This window comes from Jaculus jaculus, chromosome 10 (assembly GCF_020740685.1).
Source record: "Jaculus jaculus isolate mJacJac1 chromosome 10, mJacJac1.mat.Y.cur, whole genome shotgun sequence".
Classification (NCBI taxonomy): Eukaryota; Metazoa; Chordata; class Mammalia; order Rodentia; family Dipodidae; genus Jaculus; species Jaculus jaculus.
Genome location: NC_059111.1, coordinates 69,307,431 through 69,330,538, shown reverse-complemented (window position 1 = coordinate 69,330,538; position 23,108 = coordinate 69,307,431).

The window sequence follows — 23,108 nt, the reverse complement described above, 5'->3', positions numbered from 1 at the left end:
TAGTTGGCATTTCTTTACGATGATATAGTACAGTTCAAATCTCCTATGCTATACATAACAGTAAATGAATTCTGAATTTCAGATAGCCTTCAAATAAGATTTTGTTATTTTGGACAAATTTGTAAAGCTATATTTAAATTTAAATATAAACAGAAACAATACTTTAGACTTGCTAGAGAATAGGGTTTCAAAATAACTTCCAATAGTGTGCATGCTTATGTCTGATAAACATGCACATATAAATGTTTATAATTAACTAAATTAGTGAAGTTATATTCCTACATCAAAGGTTTATTTAATATCTGTTTTTTAAAGATTGATTGAATATATGCAAATATAATCCATTTAATTTTATGGCATCACTATTCCTAGAACTACTTATCCCTGTTCTCTGAGTAAGGATTATGAGAAAGAAAGAAATAAAACAATTTGCAAATAGAAGAGCCTAGTCTTTGTTGTAATTTAGACATATCTAGGAGAGGCTGGCACATATTGGATATTGCCTAAGTATGATTTTATTCAACGTAATCTATCATGAAAAATGAAGAGATGATTTCATGATATGATTTTGCTGGTATGACTGTGAAGCAAACATTATAAATCATTTGCCCTGGGCACAGGTCATTAAAAAGAAGAACAAAATCATTGAACTATTGTTGCTTGAGATAACAGTGCTTGAAATTAAGGGATAGTCCATTCTTTCATTCTTGAGGTTTTCAGAAAGCAATGTTATATATACAAAAATACACATTTTAATACTCTTTATGCAGCAACATACTGCTGTAACTTTCAAAGTGCCCTGCACCAATATTCTGGGTATGAGACTGACTCTCCACCAGATACCAAAGTACGGCTGCCCAAGAAAAATTATTTTTTGTGGACATTGTAGCTAATATGTTACTTATTGAGGTTTAATGAAAGTTTCTCCCAAGTAGCTTAATTTTTAAAACCAATTTGTTTCCCAGTAATTGTTTGTTCTTTATCAAAATTAAACAGTTGCTGTAACAACAAGTTCTTTGCGAGGGGAATGATATCTACAAGATGGAATTCTACTTAGCAGTAAGAAAAAATGACACATTGAAATTTGTAGAAAAATGGTCAGACTAGAAATAGACCATTCTAAGTTGTACTCACACAATCACAGAAAGACCACCATCACATGGTCTCATTCATCTGCAGTTCTTAACCTGCATCAGCCCAAGTTGCTGATATAACTGAATAGCGTCTTAAGGTTTACACAATAGGGAGGGTAGGGCTTGGAGGAAGGGAAAGGCTTACACAATAGGGAGGGGACACAAAACAACCTAAATTGAACTGGTACCATAGAATCCTATACTTGGAAGTCAGACTAAAAGGTGCAACCCTCAAGAGGACCTTAGGGGGAGCACATGAATCAAAAGGCCCTGGAGGGGGTGAGACAAAACCAAACCTCAAATTTCTCCTGTTTCTCTTTCTTCTCTCTTTCTTTTCCCTTGGAACTGGCCTGTAATTCCCTGTACCAGGATGTGATCTACATCCACAATGAGCTGTTGATCAGAGAGACCTACTAGATACCAAAACAAACAACACAGACCTGTCAGAGCACATGATTACCCACCAGAGGTTAATGATAAGACCCTACTGCTGAAGACACAGTACTCTATTGGCACAGACCATGAAGAGACCTGGCTGGAATCTGGAGGAGAGTCAGTCCCCAGACAATTAGCCCATCTAGTGCTGGAAGGCACTACATGAGCTACCAGGGGAAAGTGGCCAACATCTGTCTCACCAATTCGAAGTCTAAGTGACCTAGCAGCAAACAACCTGACCTGATGCTCGTGTAATAGTAGCACACTACTTTTGGATTGACTAACAGATCCACTCAGTGGAAAGGAAACCATATCTGGAACTGGGAAACAAATCGGAATCATATCAAGATAATGATTCTGTTTTCCATTGTCAAGTTCCTGCTAACCTTAGACTATAAGAGGGTCTAATTCTAATTTAATAATAGTTATCCCATTTAACCAATGCTGACTTCATTCTCCATTGGAGAATCTGCTTCTCTTTTTCAAACCAGAGCTGGACCTGAGCAGATAAATGACCCAATGCACTCCACTCTGGCTCCAACTGAAACCACAGAGGAACTGGGGAAATGAAGAAGAGTACTGATTTCTTAGTGAATCTGATATCAGCATAAGGGTGATGGAATTAGATACTGAAGACCCTCACCACCTACCAAAGCAGAGACCCAGAGGTTCCTGTGTGCCTGTCATTGAAGTAGACTTAAAATGCTCCCAGCATGGTTCAGGGAATTGTACAGAAGACAGGGTGGAAAGATTGTTAGAGCCAAAGTTGGGACATTTTGCACAGAGACATTAACCTCATAATGCATGACCCACAATCCCCATGGATTTGACCTGTGTCCACAACAAGGAAGATCTCTTCAGAAAAGGGGCAGGGAGGAGGGCAAGGATAGTACTAACATGTGCTGTTTACATATTAAATATATCCATACTAATAAAAAAAAAGAAAGGAAACAGGGATATTACTTTCACATTGGTGCTTGGCAAGCACTACTGGCAAGAAAATTCACAACAGAAGATCATATTACTAATTTCCCAAGCTGTTGGGTATGCAGCACTAAAGGAAGTGAAGAAAAATGGTAATGTTTTCTCTTGCAGGTTCCATTCAAATTGTTCCTTGATTGCTCTTTCCTTGAGGGCAGCACCGGCAGCATGAAAGAATGGAAGAATGGCCAGGCTAGGAATTAAGAATTATGGTGTTACTTGAACTTATCCTGTAGTTATAACATAGCTAAGATTATGTTGATGATTTGGGAATGTGCAGTGGATTCAAACAAAATTCAAACATAGTCTGAAGGTGGAAGTGTAAAATCCAGTATTCTTTAACAATTTTAATCTCTACCTCTGGGAAATCATCAAAATGTTTAATTTGTTCAAATCCTTAATGATTTAATTACATTTCCTCAATACTCCTGGGAAAACATCCTACTAATTTTTAACTTTCTATTGATAATTTTCATACATATACTTAATATATTTTACCATACTGTATCATAATCTCCTATCATTACTTTCTTTTGATGCCACTCCCCCATTCCCTTTCCACTGAATCTCTTTTTCTTCCTAACTAGTCTATTAAATATAATACTTCTGAAGTGGAGCTCACAATGACATGAAAGTGAAGAACCAATGAACATTAAGTAGAAGGGACTCCAGAACAACATAGTTCTTAGTGAGTTAAGCCAATTTCCTGAACCTTAAACAATACTGCTGACTGTCAATCCATATGTTATATATGACACTTGTATTCCCATACATAAACTTTTGGTCATTTTCAGTGCTCTTTGCATGAGATGCTCATATTTTGATTTAGAAACCAGCTGATAACTGGCCTTAAAGTTACCATCCTATTAGCATTGTCTTAATGTTCTTTCTGAGATAAGAAGTTCTAAGTAAGTTTTCAATTCTCCTGACAGAAGGTGGCTGCTTGATAGTTGAGGCTGTAGATGTTTTCTCTTCCCTCTCAATCTGGGTGCTCCAAGTTTTGTTAGAAATTAATAATACCAAGGGTGCTCAGTATTTTATCTTTTTCCAATCACCCACAGCAACAACAAAATCATCCAGCCAGGGTGTTATCTAAAAAGGAAAATATTGTTTATCATAAATTAGCAAACATTATAAATCATAGCTATGAAATAAACCTGAAAATCACATTCTAAGACAAACATGTGGAGCATGAAAACTGTTATCTAGATAGAGGTGATTTTTTTTTAAAACAACTTGGGAAAAATATATTGTTTCATTTCTCAGAATAAGGAATTTATATGTTGGTACAATGGTTAATTTTATATATCGACTTAACATAGCCATGGGATTCCCAGATGTCTGATTAAACATTATTTTTAAGATGCTTGTGAGAGTTTTCCTGGAGAGATTAGCTTTTAAATGGATTGACTCAATAAAGCAAATGGCCTTTCCTTAGACTGGGCAGGTAACTTCCAACTTTCAGAGGGCCTGAGTTGAGCAAATTGAGAGGAAAAATGAAATGTTCTTCCCCACCTGCCTGCAAATACTGAAACATCACTCTTCCATTGTACTTTCATTCCTGTAATTGGGCACTGAAACTCAATGGAATCTACATCTACTTTCCAGCTGTCAGGTCACTGAAATATGCTACCAGTTTGTCTGGGTCTCCAGTTTTCTGGAATATCTCTCCCTCTCTCTCTATATATATATCTATCTATCTATCTACCTACCTATTTGTGTGTGTGTGAGTGCAGAATCTAATTCACTTTCTAAAACGTCATTAAGTCATGAGCTTCGTCAGGAAAAAAAAAAAAAAAGACAGCTTATATTCAGTTTATGTCCTAGAGAACTCACTTTACTACCATCAGACTCAATATTTCATTTGTGAAAAACTGACTTAATAAAGAGTTAGAAATACCTAATGTGTTCATTTGATGTCTGTCATATTTGATTTTTAAAGTTTACTAGTTTCTTTTTTTTTTTTACTTCCTATACATTACTGAATGTTTAGATACATAAATATTTGGCAATCCCTGAAAAAAAATAAAAACATGCAGAAAAGCCTTTAAAAGCTAAATGAAATTATACAATGAGCAGAGTAGATGTGCAGTGAAATTTATAATATGTACATTGGCATTTCAAAAGATGGCTAACTTTAGCTGGGTGTGGTGGTGCATGCCTTTAATCCCAGCACTAGTGAGGCAGAGGCGGGGGGATCACAGTGAGTTCAAGGCCACCCTGAGACTACATAGTGAATTCCAAGTCAGCCTGGGCTACAGTGAAACCCTACCTCGAAAAAAAAAGATGGCTAACTTCATTTTTTTTTAAATTTTGTTCATTTTTTATTTATTTATTTGAGAGCGACAGACATAGAGAGAAAGGCAGAGAGAGGGAAGAGAGAGAATGGGCGTGCCAGGGCCTCCAGCCACTGCAAACGAACTCCAGATGCGTGTGCCCCCTTGTGCATCTGGCTAACGTGGGACCTGGGGAACCGAGCCTCGAATCGGGGTCCTTAGGCATCACAGGCAAGCGCTTAACCACTAAGCCATCTCTCCAGCCCTAACTTCATTTTTTTAATCGCAATAGCTAAAGACTATTAAATAATTTGAATCTCATTCTGCTGTCTCACACTTGAGCTCTATTCTTCAACATTTTAACTGATTTTTTTTAACATTTGTCAGGCTCACTAGAATTCTGCTAATGGTTTACTAAAATTTTGATTCAGGGCTGGAGAGATGGCTTAGCGGTTAAGCGCTTGTCTGTGAAGCCTAAGGACCCCGGTTCAAGGCTCAGTTCCCCAGGTCCCACGTTAGCCAGATGCACAAGGGGGCGCACGTGTCTGGAGTTCGTTTGCAGAGGCTGGAAGCCCTGGCGCGCCCATTCTCTCTCTCTTCCTCTATCTGTCTTTCTCTCTGTGTCTGTCGCTCTCAAATAAATAAATAAATAAATAAAATTTAAAATTTTGATTCAGCATAGAAGATATTCGATCTTTTATCACATACTTAAACATCTACTTGACCCATGTAGGATTTGTTGCTGTTATTTTTACAAAATATTTCTGAGTTTGTATATTAAAAGGCACATAATAGTTCAATCTAGATCATCTTATTAATGAAGAAATTAATGTAGAGAAGAAAGGATCTTATTACATTATTTATAGCCACCTAAATTCTTATTAATGCTGCTGTGTATTGTATTGATTATTTTATTCTTTGCTCTTGCTGAATACCTGACTAGCAGCTTAACAAAGGAAGGTTTCTTCTGGTTTACAGTTCTAGGTGATAATTTTTTGTCTCTTAATTTTTTTAATGAATTTTTTATTACATATTTTTACTTTTATTATTATTATCATTATTATTATAATTAAAAACATTTTGTATGGATAGATCATGTGTTGATATCCTCTTTTCCTTCATCCCTGCCCCCATTCCACTGCAGACCCTCCTCAGTGGTTGTAGGTATTCCCTATAGGATTGTGGGTTATGCGTGTGGGAGCAGAACAGTATAGGAGTGAGGAAAGACTTCCTGAATGAAATCCTAATAGCCTAGGAAATTAAACAGTCACTCAACCAATAGGATCTCATGAAGCTATAAAGCTCTTACATAGATAAACATACCATAAGCAGAGCCAATAGATTACCTACTGAATAGAAGAAAATCTTCACCAGCTATACCACTGACAGAAGCCTACAAAGAACTCAAAAATTTAAACAATAAAAAATCAAACAACCCACTCTAAAAATGGGGCAGAGAACTGAATAAGGATTTCTCAGAGGAAGAAATACAAATGACTAACACACACTTTAGAAAATGTTCAACATCCCTAATCATTAGGGCAATGCAGATTAAAACAACAATGGAATCTCACCTTCTCCAGTAAGGATGGCAATCATTAAAAAAAAAAATCTACCAACAAGCTTGGTTTAGTGGCATACTACTTTAATCCCAGCACTCAGGAGGCAGAGGTAGGAGGATCACTTTGATTTCAAGGCCACCCTGAGACTACATAGTGAATTTCAGGTCAGCCTGAGCTAGAGTGAAGTCCCCAACCTCAGAAAATCAAAAACAAAACAAAACAAACAAACAAACAAACAAGAACCCTAACAACAAGAGTGGCAAAGATGTATGGAAAGAGGAGCCCTTTCCCACGGTTAGTGGGAATGTAAACTTTTACAACCACTATGGAAACCAATATGGACATTACAGAAAAGGATGAACATAGAGCTTTCAATTGTCCCAGTTATTTCCTTTGTTGACATTTATTCTAAATGTCCATGTATCACACAGAGATATTTGCTCAACCAAGTTTATAGCTGCTCAATTGATTATAGCTAAGACCTGGAGTCAACTCAGGTGCCCATCCTTGGGTAAATGGATAGCATAGTTGTAGTACATTTACAGGATGAAATTCTACTTAGCAGTAAGAAAAATGATACAATTAAATTTGTAGAAAACTGGACAGACTTGGAATAGATCATACTCAGCAAACTCACACAATCTCAGAAAGACAAATGCCACATGGTTTCACTTATCTGCAATTCCTAACCTGAACCAGCTTGAGTTCCTGACTTACCTGATAGGCAACTCAAGGCCCAGACAATGGGGATGGAAGGGCTTGAGGGGAGGGGAAGGGAAAGTGTGGAAAACAAACACGAAACTAAATCCAAAATGAACTGGTACAAGAGAAACCTTTATCCTTGAAGATAGGCTAAAAGATATAACCCTCAAAAGGAGTAAGGGGGGAGCACCTGGAAAGAAGGTCCCAGGAAAGCGTGGGATGAAACCTAAGCTTAAAAATGTTTTGTAAGCCGGGCGTGGTGGCTCACGTCTTTAATCCCAGCACTTGGGAGGCAGAGGTAGGAGGATTGTCGTGAGTTCGAGGCCACCCTGAGACTCCATAGTGAATTCCAGGTCAGCCTGGGCTAGAGTGAAAGCTTACCTCGAAAAACCAAAAAAAAGAAAAAAGCTTTGTTTTTGTTGTTGTTGTTGTTTGTCACTGACCTGCAACTCCAAGTACCAGAAATTGGTTGCTACCCACAATGAGTTGTTGACCAGAAAAGTTATGAGGTCACCAATGAAGACAGGTTCCTGTCAAAGCACTTGATGATCTGGCTGAGGCAAAAAGTAAGACCTTACTGCTGAAGACACCCTATGTTGCCAACACAGAGCAGGGAGACCTGGCTGGAATCCAGAAGATATCCAGTCTCTAGAAATTTGGCCTATCTAGTGCTAGAAAGCTCTATAGGAGCTACTGGGGGAAAGTGGCCAACCTGAGCAAACAGAGGGTGAAGCTCAGAAGCAAACACTGTCACAAGGAAGTACATGCCAATGCAATATTGGCACACAGGCTTGATGGGTAACCAATAGCATTCTGATTGCCTAAGAGATGTGTTTAGTGTAAAGGAACCCATATATTGAATTTGAAACCAGATCAGAATCCTGTAGAGACAAAGTTTAGGCTCTCCACTGTCAATCTATCACTAATATTTGGCTAAAAGAGGGGTTATATATATTAAATTCTCTGTAAATTAATAATGCTTACCCATTTAAACTATGCTGACTACACTCTTCATTGGAGAATCTGTTCTTATTTTTTAGAAGGTAGCAAGACACAAGGAGATAAACTATTCCTTGCACCTCAGCCAAGCCACAGCTAAAACCACAGAGGAATTGGGTAAATGAGCAAGAATGCTGCTTCCATGTTGAACCTGATAATCAGCACCAGGTTTAAGGAGACAGAACCTGAGAATAATCAACACCTACCAAAGCAGAGATCCAGATGCTCTTAAGAGCTCATCACTGAAGTAGAGTTAAGACTCACCCACCTTGGCTCAGGGGATTTTGCAGATGATGAGGTGGAAAGATTGTAAGAGGCACAGGTTAAAACATCATGCCCAGAGGCATTCCCTTCCCCCCAAAATAACTGACTGCTGCCCCTTTAATTTTAACTTGTTTTTTTTGTTTGTTTTTTTTTTTTTTCTCCTTGTCTTTTCAGAGTCAAGGGTCTTATTCAGTAGCACACAATGTCCTGAACTAGCCATGAAGACTGGGCTAGTCCTGAACTCATAGTTCCACACCTATCTCAGCCTCTCAAGTTCAGGGATTACACACTATCCCTCACAGCAGAGACAGAATGCCGGCAGGAACATGACACAGATGATATCACACTGTATCAGCAATAAGGAAGCATAGAGAAAACAGGAAGTAGGACCAGGCTATAAAACCTCAAGGACAGCCCCAAGTTACTCACTACCTCAAGCAAGCCTCTACCTCCTAAAGATTCCACAACCCTCCCAGACAGTGTCAACAGTTGATGACCAAGCGTTCAAACACATGAGCTTATTGGAGACACTTTATATTCAAACCACAAAACAAAACTATATAGATCTAATATTTTGGGGTTGCTTAATAATTGCAGTCATTCATGGATTTTTTTTTGAGGCAAGCCCAACATATTGGCCTTTCATTATGAGAGACAGAGAGAGAGAAGAAGGGAGAATTAGCAGGGACTCCAGCCACTGTAATCAAACTCCAGATCCATACATCACCTTATGCATATGTGCAACCTTGAGCATGCATCATCTTCTGTGTCTGGTTTATGTGGGATCTGGGGAGTTAAACATAGGTCCTTCAGCTTCACAGGCAAGTGCTTTAACGCCTATGCCATCTCTCCAGCCCTAATTCTTTTTTCTTTTTGTTATTTTTGGACCCAATGTAGTCAACTGGGTACCCCACCTCCTTGCTGTCCTCCCCCCTCCTCCTTGTTGGGGTATATTGGTCATGCACTGTGGGGTTAGACATCAGTTATGGGTAGAAAGAAATGTCTCTGCATATCATGATCCAATGTGTGGCTCTGACATTCTTTCCCCCCCTCTTCCACAAATTTCCCTGAGCCATGTTGGGTTCATTGTAGGTCTGCTTCAGTGATGAGGTGTTGGGAGCCTCTGTGTCTCTGGACATCTGATTTGGTAGGAGTTGATTGTTATCTGTGTTGATCTCCTTCACCCTTGTGCTGGTACCAAGTTCATCAAGAAAAAAGTACCCTTTCTTGTTTCACCAATTATTCTCAGTTTCAGCTGGGACCCTTTTGAGGTATGATGGGGTGGTTATCTCCTTAGGATCTGCATCTAATTGTAAAAAAGAAGCAGATTCTCCAATGGAGAGTAAAGTTATCACCAGATAAATGATATAACCATTATTTTATTAGAGAGAATTTAATAGGTGTAAGCCCTCTTTTAGCTCATGATTGGTGGCAGCTTGATAATGGAGAGTGGACTCATTTTTAGATCTGGTTTTGACTTGTTTCCCAGATCCAGCTCTGGGGTCCATTCCACTGAGTGGATCAGTTAGCCAAATCAAGAGCAGTTGGTTTCCCACCATGGCTGGGCAACAATATTGCACTTGTGTGAGCATCAAGACAAGTTATTTGTTGCCAAGTAGGTTAGACAATAAGTTGCTTGGACAGATATTGATCATTTTCCCCCAGTCGCCCATGTAGCACCTTCTGGCACTAGATGCACAGACTGTCTGGGGACTGACTCTCTTCAAGCTTCCAGCCATGTTACTCCATGTTACATGTAAACCACATATGGTGTCTTCAGAAGTAGGGTCTTACCACTAACCTTTGGTGGGTCATCAAGTACTCTGACAGAAATTTGTCTGTCTTTTAGGAAACCTTGTAGGGCTCTTTGATCAAAAGCTCATTGTGGATGATAGCTACCTGCTGTTACTTGGATTTCCATGTCAGTACCCATGAAGAGAAGGAAGAAAAGATAAGTAATATAAAAGATTTAGAGAGAAGAGGGAGAGGGAGAGAGAGAAAGATTGGTAGAAAGAGAGAGAGAGAGAAGCAGAAGAAGATTAAAGTCAGTCTTCATCTTACCCTCTCCAGGGCCTTGTGACTCAGGTGTTCCCTCTAAGAGACTGGTGAAGATAAAACCATTTGATCTGTCTTTTAGGATGCAGAATTTTATGGTACCCTTGCAGTTTGGATCCATATTTGAGTCCTCCAACCCATCATTTTCCTTTCCCTCCCTCCAAACCCATCCAATAGTCTTGTCCTCGAAAAGCTTGCTGGTTATGTCGGCATCTTGCATAGATTCAGGTTAGGTGCTGTAGATGAATGAGACTATGCAATGATGATCTTTCTGTGATTGAGTGTGCTCACTGAAAATCATCTGTCCCAGGTTAGACCATTTTTCTTCAAATTTCATTGTGCCATTATTTTATAACTGCTGTGTAGAATTCCATTGTGTAGAAATACCACATCTTAATTATCCATTCATCTAGTGATGGACATCTGGGTTGCATCCAGCTCTTAGCTATTATGAATTGAGCTGCTATAGACATGGTTGAGCAAACCTCTCTAGTCTGAGGTTTTAGAGTACATGCCCAGTAAGGGAATAACTGGGTTTGTTGGTAGCTCTGCAGTCAGCTTTTTTAGGAGTCTCCATATTGCTTTCCAAGGTGGTTGTACCATCTTACATTCCCACCAACAGTGGATGAGGGCTCTTATTTCTCCACATCTTCTCCAGTATTTATTTTCAGTTGACTTTTTTAATGTGTGCTATCTTTACTGGAGTAAGGTTGAATCTCATAGTTGCTTTCATTTGCGTTTTCCTGATGATTAGGGATGATGAACATTTTCTTAAGTGTGTGTTTACTATTTGTATTTCTTCCTCTGTGAACTGCCTGTCCAGTTCTTTGTCTTATTTTGTGAGTGGGTTGTTTGACTTTTTATTGTTTAGGTTTTTGAGTTCTTTGTATATTCAAGAGATTAGGCCTCTGTCAGTTAGATATTCAACAAATATTTTCTCCCATTCTCTGGGTTATCTATTGGCTTTGCTTATTGTGTGTTTGTCTATAAAGAAACTCTTCAGCTTCATGTGTTCCCATTGATTGAGTGATTGTTTAATATCCTGTGCTACTGGGGTTTTGTTCATGAGGTGATTTTCCATTCCTATATCATGGAGAGTTCCTCCTATATTTTATTCCAGTAGTCACCAAGTTTCCAGTGTTATACTGAGGTCTTTGATACATTTGGACTTGAGTATTATACATGATGAGATGTGTGGATCAAGTTTCAATTTCCTGCATATGGTTATCCAGTTTGTCCAGCACCACTTGTTGAAGATGCGGTCTCTTTTCCAGTCTATATTGTTAGGGCCTTTGTCAAATATCAAGTAGCTGTAGTTGCTTGACCCAAAGTCTGGGTCCTCAATTCTATTCTATTGGTCTATACTCCTGTTTTTATGCCAGTACCATGCTGTTTTTATTACTATGGCTTTGTAATATAGCTTTAGGTCAGGTATGGTGATGCCTCCAGAAGTATTTCTTTTGCTGAGGATATGCTTGGATATCCAAGGCCTTCTGTCTTTCCATATGAACTTTGAGATCATTTTTGCTATCACTGTGAAGATCATTGTTGGGATTTTAATTGGAATTTCATTAAATCTGTATATTTCCTTTGGTAGGTTTGCCATCTTCACAATGTTAATTCTGCCTATCCATGAACATGGGAGGTCTTTCCATTTTCTCAAGTCCTCTTCAACTTCTTTTTGAGTGTTTTTATGTTTTCATTATATAGATCTTTCACTTCCTTGGTTAATGTTATTCCAAGGTATATTATTTATTTAGTTAGTTTTGTTACTATTGAAAATGGGACAATGTCTCTTATCTCTTTCTCTGTATCTTTGTCATTTTCATATAGAAAGGCTACTAGTTTGGGGGCATTGATTTTGTATCCTGCTACTTTGCTAAAGAAGTTAATCACCTTCAAGAGTTTTGGGATGGAATCTCTTGGGTCTCTTACATATAGAAACATGTTGTCTGTGGGCTGGAGAGATGGCTTAGTGGTTAAGTGCTTGCCTGTGAAGCCTAAGGACCCCAGTTCGAGGCTTGGTTCCCCAGGTCCCACGTTAGCCAGATGCACAAGGGGGCGCATGCGTCTGTAGTTCGTTTGCAGAGGCTGGAAGCCCTGGCACGCCCATTCTCTCTCTCTCTCTCCCTCTGTCTTTCTCTCTGTGTCTGTTGCTCTCAAATAAATAAATAAATAATTTTTTAAAAAAAGAAACATGTTGTCTGTGAATAGAGCTAAGTTAATTTCTTCCCTTCCAATTTGTATTCCTTTTATTTCTTTCTCCTCTCTTATTGCTTGAGCTAGGACTTCCGGTAGTATACTGAAGAGTAGAGGTGAGAGTGGACAACCCTGTCTTGTTGCTGATCTCAATGTAAATTCCTCCACTCTCTCCATTAGGTATTATTTGGGCTTTAGGAACTTTGTATATAGCCTTTATTTTGTTAACATATAAACCGCCCATGTTGATTCTCTCCAATATTGTGATCATGTAGTGATGTTATATTTTGTCAAAGTCCTTTTCTGTATCTATCAAAATGATCATATGGTTTTGTGTTAATGCTTATTTATGCGGTGTATTACATTGACAGATTTCCATACGTTGAACCACCCTTGTGTTCCTGGGATGAATTCTAGTTGATCAAGGTGGAAAATGCTTTTGATGTGTTGTTGGGTTCAGTTTGCAAGGATTTGGTTCAGGATCTTTGTGTCTAAGTTCATCAGGGAGGTAGGCCAGTAGTTTTCTTTCCTTGTGGCATCTCTGCCTGGTTTTGGAATTAGCGTGATACTAGCTTCATGAAAGAAGTTGGTGAGCTTTCCCTCTTCTCCAATTGTGTGGTGAAGTTTGAGAAAGACTAGTTTCAGTTCTTGAACTGTGGTCTGCCCATCACAGTGTGTGGGCAGGGAGAATAGGACTGTGGTCTCCATGGGCAGGGGAAGTGGTGCCTCTTGGGGGAGTGGGCCTGAGCTGGCACTCTGGCAAGCAGATGGGCAGAACCTTTCTGAGCTCACACTTGGGTGGGCGGATCAGCCTGAGCTCACCTGCACAGCCAGAAGACAGGGGTATTGGGACCGAGCTCTCACGGGAGGATGAGCGAAGCTGGTCTGATCTTGCATGGCAGATGGGCAGAGCAGGCCTGAGCTCACAGGTGGGCAGATGGAACTGACTGAGCTTGTGCATGAGCAGGTGGTGCAGGATTGAACTAGTGCCTAGTCAGGCGGCCAGAGTGGCCTGAGCTCACTGGCACCGGCAAGCACACGGGATTGGGCCTGACCTGGCACAGACAGATATGCAGAGCGAGCCTGAGCTCACAACGGGGCAGGTGGAATGGGTCTGACGTTGCACATGGACCACTGGCCAGAGCGGCAAGCAGGCAGATGGGTGGAGCAGGCTGAGCTCCCCTGTGCTGGTGGGCGAGCCGGCCCAAGGTCATGCATAGGCAGGGTAGCAGGGCAATCACCTCTGCGCAGTGAGACTTGTGGAACTAAATTGGTCTGGGTCCCCTTTCCTGCAGTAAGTGCAAGAGTATCCTGAGGCTGGGACTATGACTAGGGAGGCTGCTTGGGGGGATTGGGGGACTGGTGGGTTGCTGAGAGCCAGCGAATTAGCAGATTCCCTTTTCTTGCCCACTGCGCCTTCCCACTGGTGATCTATTAGAGACTGCTCTCCCCTAAAAGACCTAGTGAACCCTTAATGCCTTGCTTTTCCTTCCTGGGGTGGTGCGACTTGGTTAGGCAGATGCCGTCTTGACCAGAAGTCCAACCCCTAAATCTTTTTTCTAAAGGTAGTGTACACATGGGATCACGTGGCTTCCTTATTACATTAGTGGTTGCATGGGATGCAATGAGGAATAAGTTATGTAACCAAGGCAGAACTGTCTGAGAGTGGAGCATTCTTTGGAGGAATTCCTAGATGACTGTCTTCTTCTAAGTGGTAAGGAATTGCATACATCATTCATAAGAGGACCCACACATAAGTACAAACATGTCATGGAAATGGTTGAAAGATAGAGAATTTATTGCAGTTCTTAACAGTCATTGAATGAGATGGTCACCAAACAATGTAAGTGGTCATGTTGTGTGGTATGGATACAACTGTGTGTAATAAGACATACAACTGAAGCTAAGATGGAAAAAAGAAAGCTTCCTTTTGTAAGGGAGTAGTTAGGATGGGAAAAATGCATGCCTCTAGAGTCCTCCACATTTTCCTGTAATTAGTCAGTTAAAGTATATTAAAAAAAAAAAAAAGAGTGTGAGATGGAGGTATTGGCTTGCTGTTTCTTATTGGTAGGGAGGAAAAGAAGGGTACATTTGAAATCTGTGACAAAGAGCCCTTCCTAGGAAATAAAATCATAGAACTCATGGGAAAAATTAGACAGTAAGGTGGTGGTAAAAATAGAAATGAAAGAACATAGTCCACAAGCCTGACTTTTACTAGAGTGGAAGTGAAAATCCATGATTCTGTATGAAGACAGGGTTCTTAATAATGGCTCAGTCCAAGGAACTGTGATAATCAGAATACTGAGTACCTGAACTTCTTGTATTCAGAAAGACTCTTAGGCAGTGAAGAATATTTCACCACCTGGCCAGTGAGGTTACGGAGTACAGGAAAAGATTGAATCGATCTGAATGATGTAGAAGTAGAGTAGTCGAATAACATGACTATCTATCCCTGTTTGAGACAAAGGCTGCATACCTCAGTCACTGCAAAGGAAAGCAGTCCCAGGTGGATCATCTTATGACATTCAATAAATAACAGAGATTTAAAGACAACAGACAGACAGGCAGAACTGAGGGACCTGGGTATATGAGAAATAGTGGTATTTGGTGCTCAGTTCACTTATATAACTATATTCACAGCAGAAATTTTAAAAAAAGTTGTTGGCTCAGTAGAGACCTTAGGAATTGTATGTGCTTAAGTTATTATGCTGATGGGATGTGACCTGTATGAGGTAGGAGTGGAGTGAGCTGTTCTGGGTCACTTAGCTCAGCATGAAAATTCAATTTATAAAGTGGCAATGAACTCAATAGGGATGAGAGGTAGGAAAAGAATAAAATGATCTTTTTCTGGGTCACTCATAAAACATGATAAGATTTGTGTATATTTTACTACAACATATTTGTGAGCTGCTATAGTTTCTTAGATAGAAAATGTACTTGTTAAATTTCTATGGTAGACTGGAGACAGCTGTTAGGTCAAAACATATAAACAACTTTTCCTGTCTTCTGCCCTCTGAAAATCTAATACAAGAAGGTTTTGCTACTATAGAGCAGACCAAAGAATATACAAAAAGAGGATTTTGTGAAATAGCTCCTTTCTTGAAGCCAACATTCACAACACACACACACACACACACACACACACACACACACACACACATATTCTTAAGGATAAAATTAATGAACTTCCCATGAAAAGACTAGATTCTTTAAACATGCATTTAGCTGATATTTAGAAATAAGAAGTACTATGAATTTCAAACACCTAGTACAATAGAGCTTCTAAGTAAAAACCCCACAAAATCATACATCCATGAATCAATTGGTCTTTAACTGAACAATTGTTTTGGGCAAGTTAGAAAAGTATACAAAATTATTGTTGACAGTCCTTTAATCATTGGTTACTATATCAAAAACCAAAATATTTTTCCTTTAGCTCAATATTCTAGAGCTGTTTCTTACCCCTATTGAGCATCTACCTCCCACTTGTAGGAATTCAGCAGCCCAACAAGGATAGTTATACCAAAAGTCAAGAAAAACACAGATGATATGACAGTATTGTTTATCCAGGTTAAACCAAGCCTGTTGAAGGTAGCCTGAGAATCTAGGCCATGGCTGCGGAAAGGATAACAAAAGGCAAAGTTAATTCACAGTTCAAAAGTGAAAAGGAAGGCCATAAATACGACAACTCACAACGATTTATTACAGGTAAAGGCTATCCTTCAGAGGCATAGTGCTACAGAGACTACACAGGGATGGTAGGGCTTTTCACTTCATGTACTTAGTTTTACTCAATTTAAAACTGTGTCTTAAGCATCTCTTCATGCTAGGGGGTACTGATGCACCCAAGGGGCAGAATCTTTCCTCAATAATAATTCATTTATTTACTAAAACCAAGTGCAATAAGCTTCCATCCCATATTTGGGGATATTCAGAATCAAAACATCCAAGTTCAAACAGACTTTAGAGAACAGATGTCCCATCATCCTTACCTAAGTGAATTCTGCAAATGTTCAATGCCTTGGTCAGGACTGGACAGATAACTTAGCAGTTAAGGCGTTTGCCTGCTAAACCTGAGGACCCATGTTCTACTCCAGATACATAAGCCAGACATAAAAAGGTGAGGCAAGCACAAGGTCACACCTTGGAGTTTGATTGCAGTGGCTGAAGCCCTGGCATGCCAATTCTCTCTCTCTCTAAACTAGAAAACAAAATTAAAGTTCAAATGCCACAGGCAAACACATATATGCATATCTCTCAAGTATCAATTCAGAATTTTTTACACTATAAATTATATCTTTGTAGATTTATATCAATTGTGTTCATACCATATTATCAACCCAGAAGAATGACATATATCAGATAAGAGTAAGATAGCTGTTTCTTGAAGGGACACTGAAATACTAGAAGGAAGAAGAAACTTCTATTTTTTGTAAATCTCCTCATTTATGAAACTTCATCTTTGCCAAGGTCCAGCCCTCCTGACATTGCACTTCTTGTTATCAGTTTCTTCTAAGTCACAAAATTGACAAAAGAAATATGTGTGTGTGAGTGTATGTGTGTATGTGTGTGTGTCTGATTGTCTACCACTGTTTTCTAGTGAAAAGATTAGTAACCTTTTTTTTTGTTTTATTTTGTTTTTGTTTGTTTGTTTGCTTTTTGTAAAGAGCCATGAGACTTTTCAGGTTAAATGGTCTTTGCCATAGCAATGGAACAATAACCTTGTGGCACTTTAAACGGCCACAGACTTAATATAAAAACCAGTATGTGCCTATGTTCCAATAAAACTTTACTCAATGCCACCAATATTTGTATTTTATGTAGTGTTCACTTGTCATAAAACATTATTAGTGAGACAATTGTCAACTTAAAGTTATTAAATTTTTTAAAATTATTTTATTTATTTATTTAAAAGGCAGAGAGAGGGGAGAAAGAATGGGTGCACCAGGGCCTCTAGTCCCTGAAAATAAACTCTAGATGCATGTGCCACCATGTGCATCTGGTTTATATTGGTCCTAGGCAATCAAATCTGGGTCCCTAGGCTTTGCAGGGAAATGCCTTAACTGCTAAGCCATCCCTACAACCCAACTTATTAAAACTCTAAAATTAACCCTTTCTTGATCTGTAAAGATGGATTAGTGATTAAGGCACTTGCCTGGAAAGCCAAAAGAAACAGGTTCGATTCCCCAGTACTGATATGAGCCAGATACACAAGGTGGGGCACACATCTGGAGTTCATTTGCAGCAGCTGGATGTCCTTGCATGTGCTCTCTCCTTCTCTCTCTCTTTTTATCTCTTTACCTGCCTCTTTACCTCTATCTCAAATAAATAAAAATAAATAAAATTAACCCTATCTCTAAACCTATGTGACAGTAATAGATCAAATAATATTTATCTCTATTATAGATAAGCACACTTAGAACTGAAAGTGAATGCCTTTAACCACTGAACCATCTCCCTTGCCCAGACTCAAAAATAATACAGGGCAAAATTGAACATAGACAAGCTTAGAAGAAAAGAAACCTATTTTACTTGGTCTTAAGAATTGCAATGCCCAACCTTAATACTGATAGCTACTCCTTTGATGTATTTCTTAAATTCCTTTTGAGGAAAAGTTTCCAGTCATTATACATTTCATGAAACTTTTTAATGTTTCTGCCATCTTTCTTTGTACTGTGAGCTGTAAGTTCCAGAAACCCTATCCTTGTTACTAAGCCCATCAAGTGCAGTTTCTACAGTTAGAGGTCCTTCCCACTCTCACCCTAAATGAGACCCTATTATACCAATCAGAAGTGTAACAAAAGTTTTTTCCAAGTCTAAAAGAATGATCTGTGGGAAATACAAAATGCCCTTACAAAGCCAAGCTAGGTAATTTGAAAGAAGCATGTAATGAGGTTCAGGTTCATGAAATGTGATATTGACAACAGCAGAAATAAATTGCTCCTATTTAACTGCAGTCCAGCTCAGAAGAGATGAGCATCAGCCATGCTCCAACAATGCAGCAAATGTCGGACCCTGAGAGACACACTCTATTAAGACCAAAGTGCTATTAAAGAGACAGACTTACACTGTGAAGTTGGAAGCAGTGGAGACAGGGAAGAATGCCTCAATCTATACATCTCAGGGACTTGACAGCACTTGGCTTCTTATAAATCTGTCTAAGTAAAGTTATTAAGTGGCTGAGAAATGTACCATTGGCAGCCAAGCTGGGACAACAATGGAAAATGGATAGCCAATAGACAAGACAGACAAGTAAAAAGGCCAGGAAAGATGCTTGCTCACAGATTCTGAGAGGTAATAAACACGGCAAATGGGATTCAGGCTACATCTTTCTGCACTCAGAAAGAGAAGATTCTGAACACAAACTAAATAGCTACATTAACACCTGCTATTTTCTGAATATGGTTGAGTTAGAAGAATTGAATTCTATTGGAAAATGTCTGAAACTCACAATATAAAGAAGTGCCAAAAAAGTTAAAATCAAGATAGAAAACAGCATTGAAGAAATGGTTACTTTTAATAAATTTTAGGAGAAAACTAATAAAAGCAACAACTCAGTAGATGCATTGTTTCCCAGTTCCTGAGGTTTTATTCAATTCTAGGAAATATCTGACCAATACAACAAATACATAGAAAGGCAACAGCTTGTTAATTATACAATGATGCATTTGTTTAACAATTTCACTTTTGCTCTCACTTAATCTAAGTTTTCTTGAATATCGTAGTGAGGCAGTTCGGATGATGGGCCTAGAAGATAAACAGCAGGAATATTTTTGGACCTGCCTTAGTGGTTTCCATCTTGCTGGAGATAAGAGGAGAATCTGGCTTCTCATCTTTTGCCTAAACCGTGTTTCCATAAACAACCTGAGTCCCTCTTTGGGAAGGAGTTCTCCTTTCCTAAAATTAAGGTGGAACTTCAATCCTGGAATTCTGGTTGGTTAAGCTCAGGCTTGAACTTGAATTTGGTGTCATAGCTAGCCATTTCTTGAGCCAGCCCCTAGCTCAGACCAATAAGTTCTCTGTCAGGCTCACCTGAACCTGAGGATATAGCCCACCACAATAAGGTTAAATATTGATTCTTACCAGGTGGGCAAGCCCTCTTTTGTTGGCTGTTCATCTCCCCTGAACTTCTAGGTTTCTGACCTGATAATCCTTCCCTTCTTTCATACTGGATTGAGATGAGGGGAGACCCCCCAGCCCCTACTCCCACATGGGCTATCTACCCCCTCCTGCCTTTTACATGGCAGGAGTTCTCTCACTTTCTTCTCTTTCCTATCTAAATCCCTGTTCATGTTTTAAGCCCATGCTCATTTCCTACATGGGCTCTCATACCAAGTAAGTATCTCCATTCCCCCTTCCTTGGTCCGAGGACTCACCTTCTCCCTAGTATAATTCCCCTTAATAAAAATGTAATGATTCATAAATTATCCTTATCAGTCTTGTTTTATCCCAATTTTTAATTTTTTTTATTATTTATTTATTTGAGAACGACAGACACAGAGAGAAAGACAGATAGAGGGAGAGAGAGAGAATGGATGCGCCAGGGCCTCCAGCCTCTGCAAACGAACTCCAGACGCGTGCACCTCCTTGTGCATCTGGCTAACGTGGGACCTGGGGAACCAAGCCTCGAACCGGGGTCCTTAGGCTTCACAGGCAAGCGCTTAACCGCTAAGCCATCTCTCCAGCCCCCAATTTTTTAGTAAAAACAGGAACTCAAGGTTTGAAGTTTAAGAACTCTTCCTGAACTCCACACCCATTACAATAGCAAAACACATATTTAGGTGTTTGTTTATAAGATTAATCTAGAATGTCAAAAATATGTTATTTCCTTATAGAAAAACAAATGAAAAAAATTACATCAGGAAGTTATGTACACTGACTCTTACCTCCAGGGCCTAAAATGAAACTCACAGTCAGAGGCACCAGGATAGAGAAACACATCAGACTTACAGGAATTCTATGCTCAAAGCTCAACTCCATCACTAACCAGGAGCAAAATTTTAAGAAAATTGTTTAGCTCTCCATTTTTACATCTACAAAATGCACAAAACAAATTTTCTCAAAAGAACAATTCTAATAGATAAACTTGTAGTGAATATTTTAACTAAAGGTCAGAAAATTATAATTTTAAAATGTATAAAAATTTTATAAAATGTATTTTTTTAATTTTTAATTGTTATTTATTTATTTGAGAGTGACAGAGAGGAGGAGGAGAGAGAGAGAGAAAGTGAGAGAGAGAATGGGCGCGCCAGGGCCTCCAGCCACTGTAAACGAACTCTAGACGCGTGTGCCCCCTTGTGCATCTTGCTAACGGTAGGTCCTGGGGAATCAAGCCTTGAACTGGGGTCCTTAGGCTTCACAGGCAAGCACTTAACCTCTAAGCCATCTCTCCAGCCCATAAAAATGTATTTTTATTTAAACATAAAAATGTTGTATTGCATCACCAGAGATTAATATCAAGTATCCATGATTATTATTGTGTTTGAAATCATGAATTATCTAGAAATGGAATTTTCAGGAAAGGCCAAGGAGGGCTAAAAAATGATCTTGGCCTAAACTATGTGTTTTCAATATGGTTTATTAATTCCCAGCTCTTAAAAAATGTAGAGCTGTCCTTTGGAAAAAGACACCAGATCCAAGAGCACTGAGTCTTTCTCCCTGCAAGGTCATATTGTGCTGTGAGATAGCTCTTCAGCTGTGATGGAAAGTGAATTCCCCCATTCATCAGCATACTCACAGCTCTCTGCTGTCTCCAGATACTGAAGCGCAGTGTCAGCTGCCATTAGTCAGCACACTGCCACTGTCAGTTCCTTAAAGTAGAGATAAGAGGAAAATAAAATATTTGTTGGATATATGTCCCTATCAAAATTGAGAAGGACAATAAAACTCTACCAAGAGGCCCAAGATTTCAGCTAAATCAAAAGTTGGTGATCATTGAGTATGTAACCTTTGAAGCCAAAAGAATTTGACTTATTGTGTGAGAAATACCACATGGAAAAAGTCTCCATCAACTTCACCTATATACTGTCTATTCAGTCCCTCTTGGTATTTAATTTTTGCAACACTGAAGAAAGTTGTGAAAGTTGGGATGGAACAAATCCAAAATCTCAAGTCATTGAATTGCTTTTCTCATCCCTCTCTGACAACCACACCTACATCTCGTTTCCCAGTATTAGTTATTGACTTTAAAATAAATAGATGATATATAAACAAAAACATAACAAAGGACCATTGCCTCAAATTTCTATAAATGTACAACAGGAAAGGTATATTTTTTTTCCCTGAGAAGGTATTTCTGTGCAGAATGCTATATATTCCTTTTGCTTAGTGAGTTAAGAATATCAAGATATTTGCTTAAAAACTATAATGTTATAAAATAGAAAATGGCAGTGCATTTAGTTCTCAAACACTGCTGATAATTAACCCTCAAATACAGCATAATATTAAGTACTATGGAAGGAGAGAGTATATTTCTTCCATGTAATAAAGGTATAATATATTTGAAAATGAATCAAATCCATGAGTAGTTGCTACATTATTCTGACCACTAAAATCCTTCACTATCCTCATACATATAATATACTAGGGACCTCTCATCAGAGGGCCTGGGGTATGTAGTCTGATGCTGAGTATATTAAAAGCTTCCTAAATGATTTTGAATATCATCTAGTTTTGGTAACTACTGACCTATTTTATGTTAAAGCAATTATCATGAATGTGTTACAGAAATGCTTAGACTTGTAAAATAATGACATATTTATTAAAATCTTAGAATTCTTAGTAAGAATCTCTCTTTAACAAATCTAAGAAAAAAATTCTAAGTATAGTAAAAAATTATTTATAACTCATTTTTAAGTGTGATGTATAAAAAGTTGAATCTTATAGAATGCTGCTATTATTTCTTTTTTTTTTTCTTTTTCTTTTTCTTTTTTTTTTTAAAGTAGGGTCTCACTCTAGCCCAGGCTGACCTGGAATTCACTATGGAGTCTCAGGGTGGCCTTGAACTCACAGCGATCCTCCTACCTCTGCCTCCCGAGTGCTGGGATTAAAGGCGTGCACCACCACGCCCGGCTATTATTTCTTATAAATGATTAACTCCCTGACTAAAGTATTACAACAATGATGAAGAGCATTGTTCTGAAAAGTAGCCAAGCAAAAATGAAAATAATATGGACATACTCCAAGGCATAAGGCATGCTATACATTCCTAGACACTGCATACATCTCTATCTTTTCTTACACTTCAGTAAGATTGGTTTTGTTCTTCCATTTCAGAAATAAGTACACTAAATTTTAGAGAAATTAAAGAACTTTACATTTAGCTAAGAGAATCAGATGAGATTCCATTCCAGTATTTCTCAATTCTGCAGTCTTACCTGCTTCCCTATGCATTTCTTGCCACAAAAGAAACACACATCTTTGAAGCTTTATTTAGCAAAAGTGAGTAATATTGCACTGGGGAAATTTTGCCTCATTAATTTCTTTCCCTCTCTCCCCTGTTG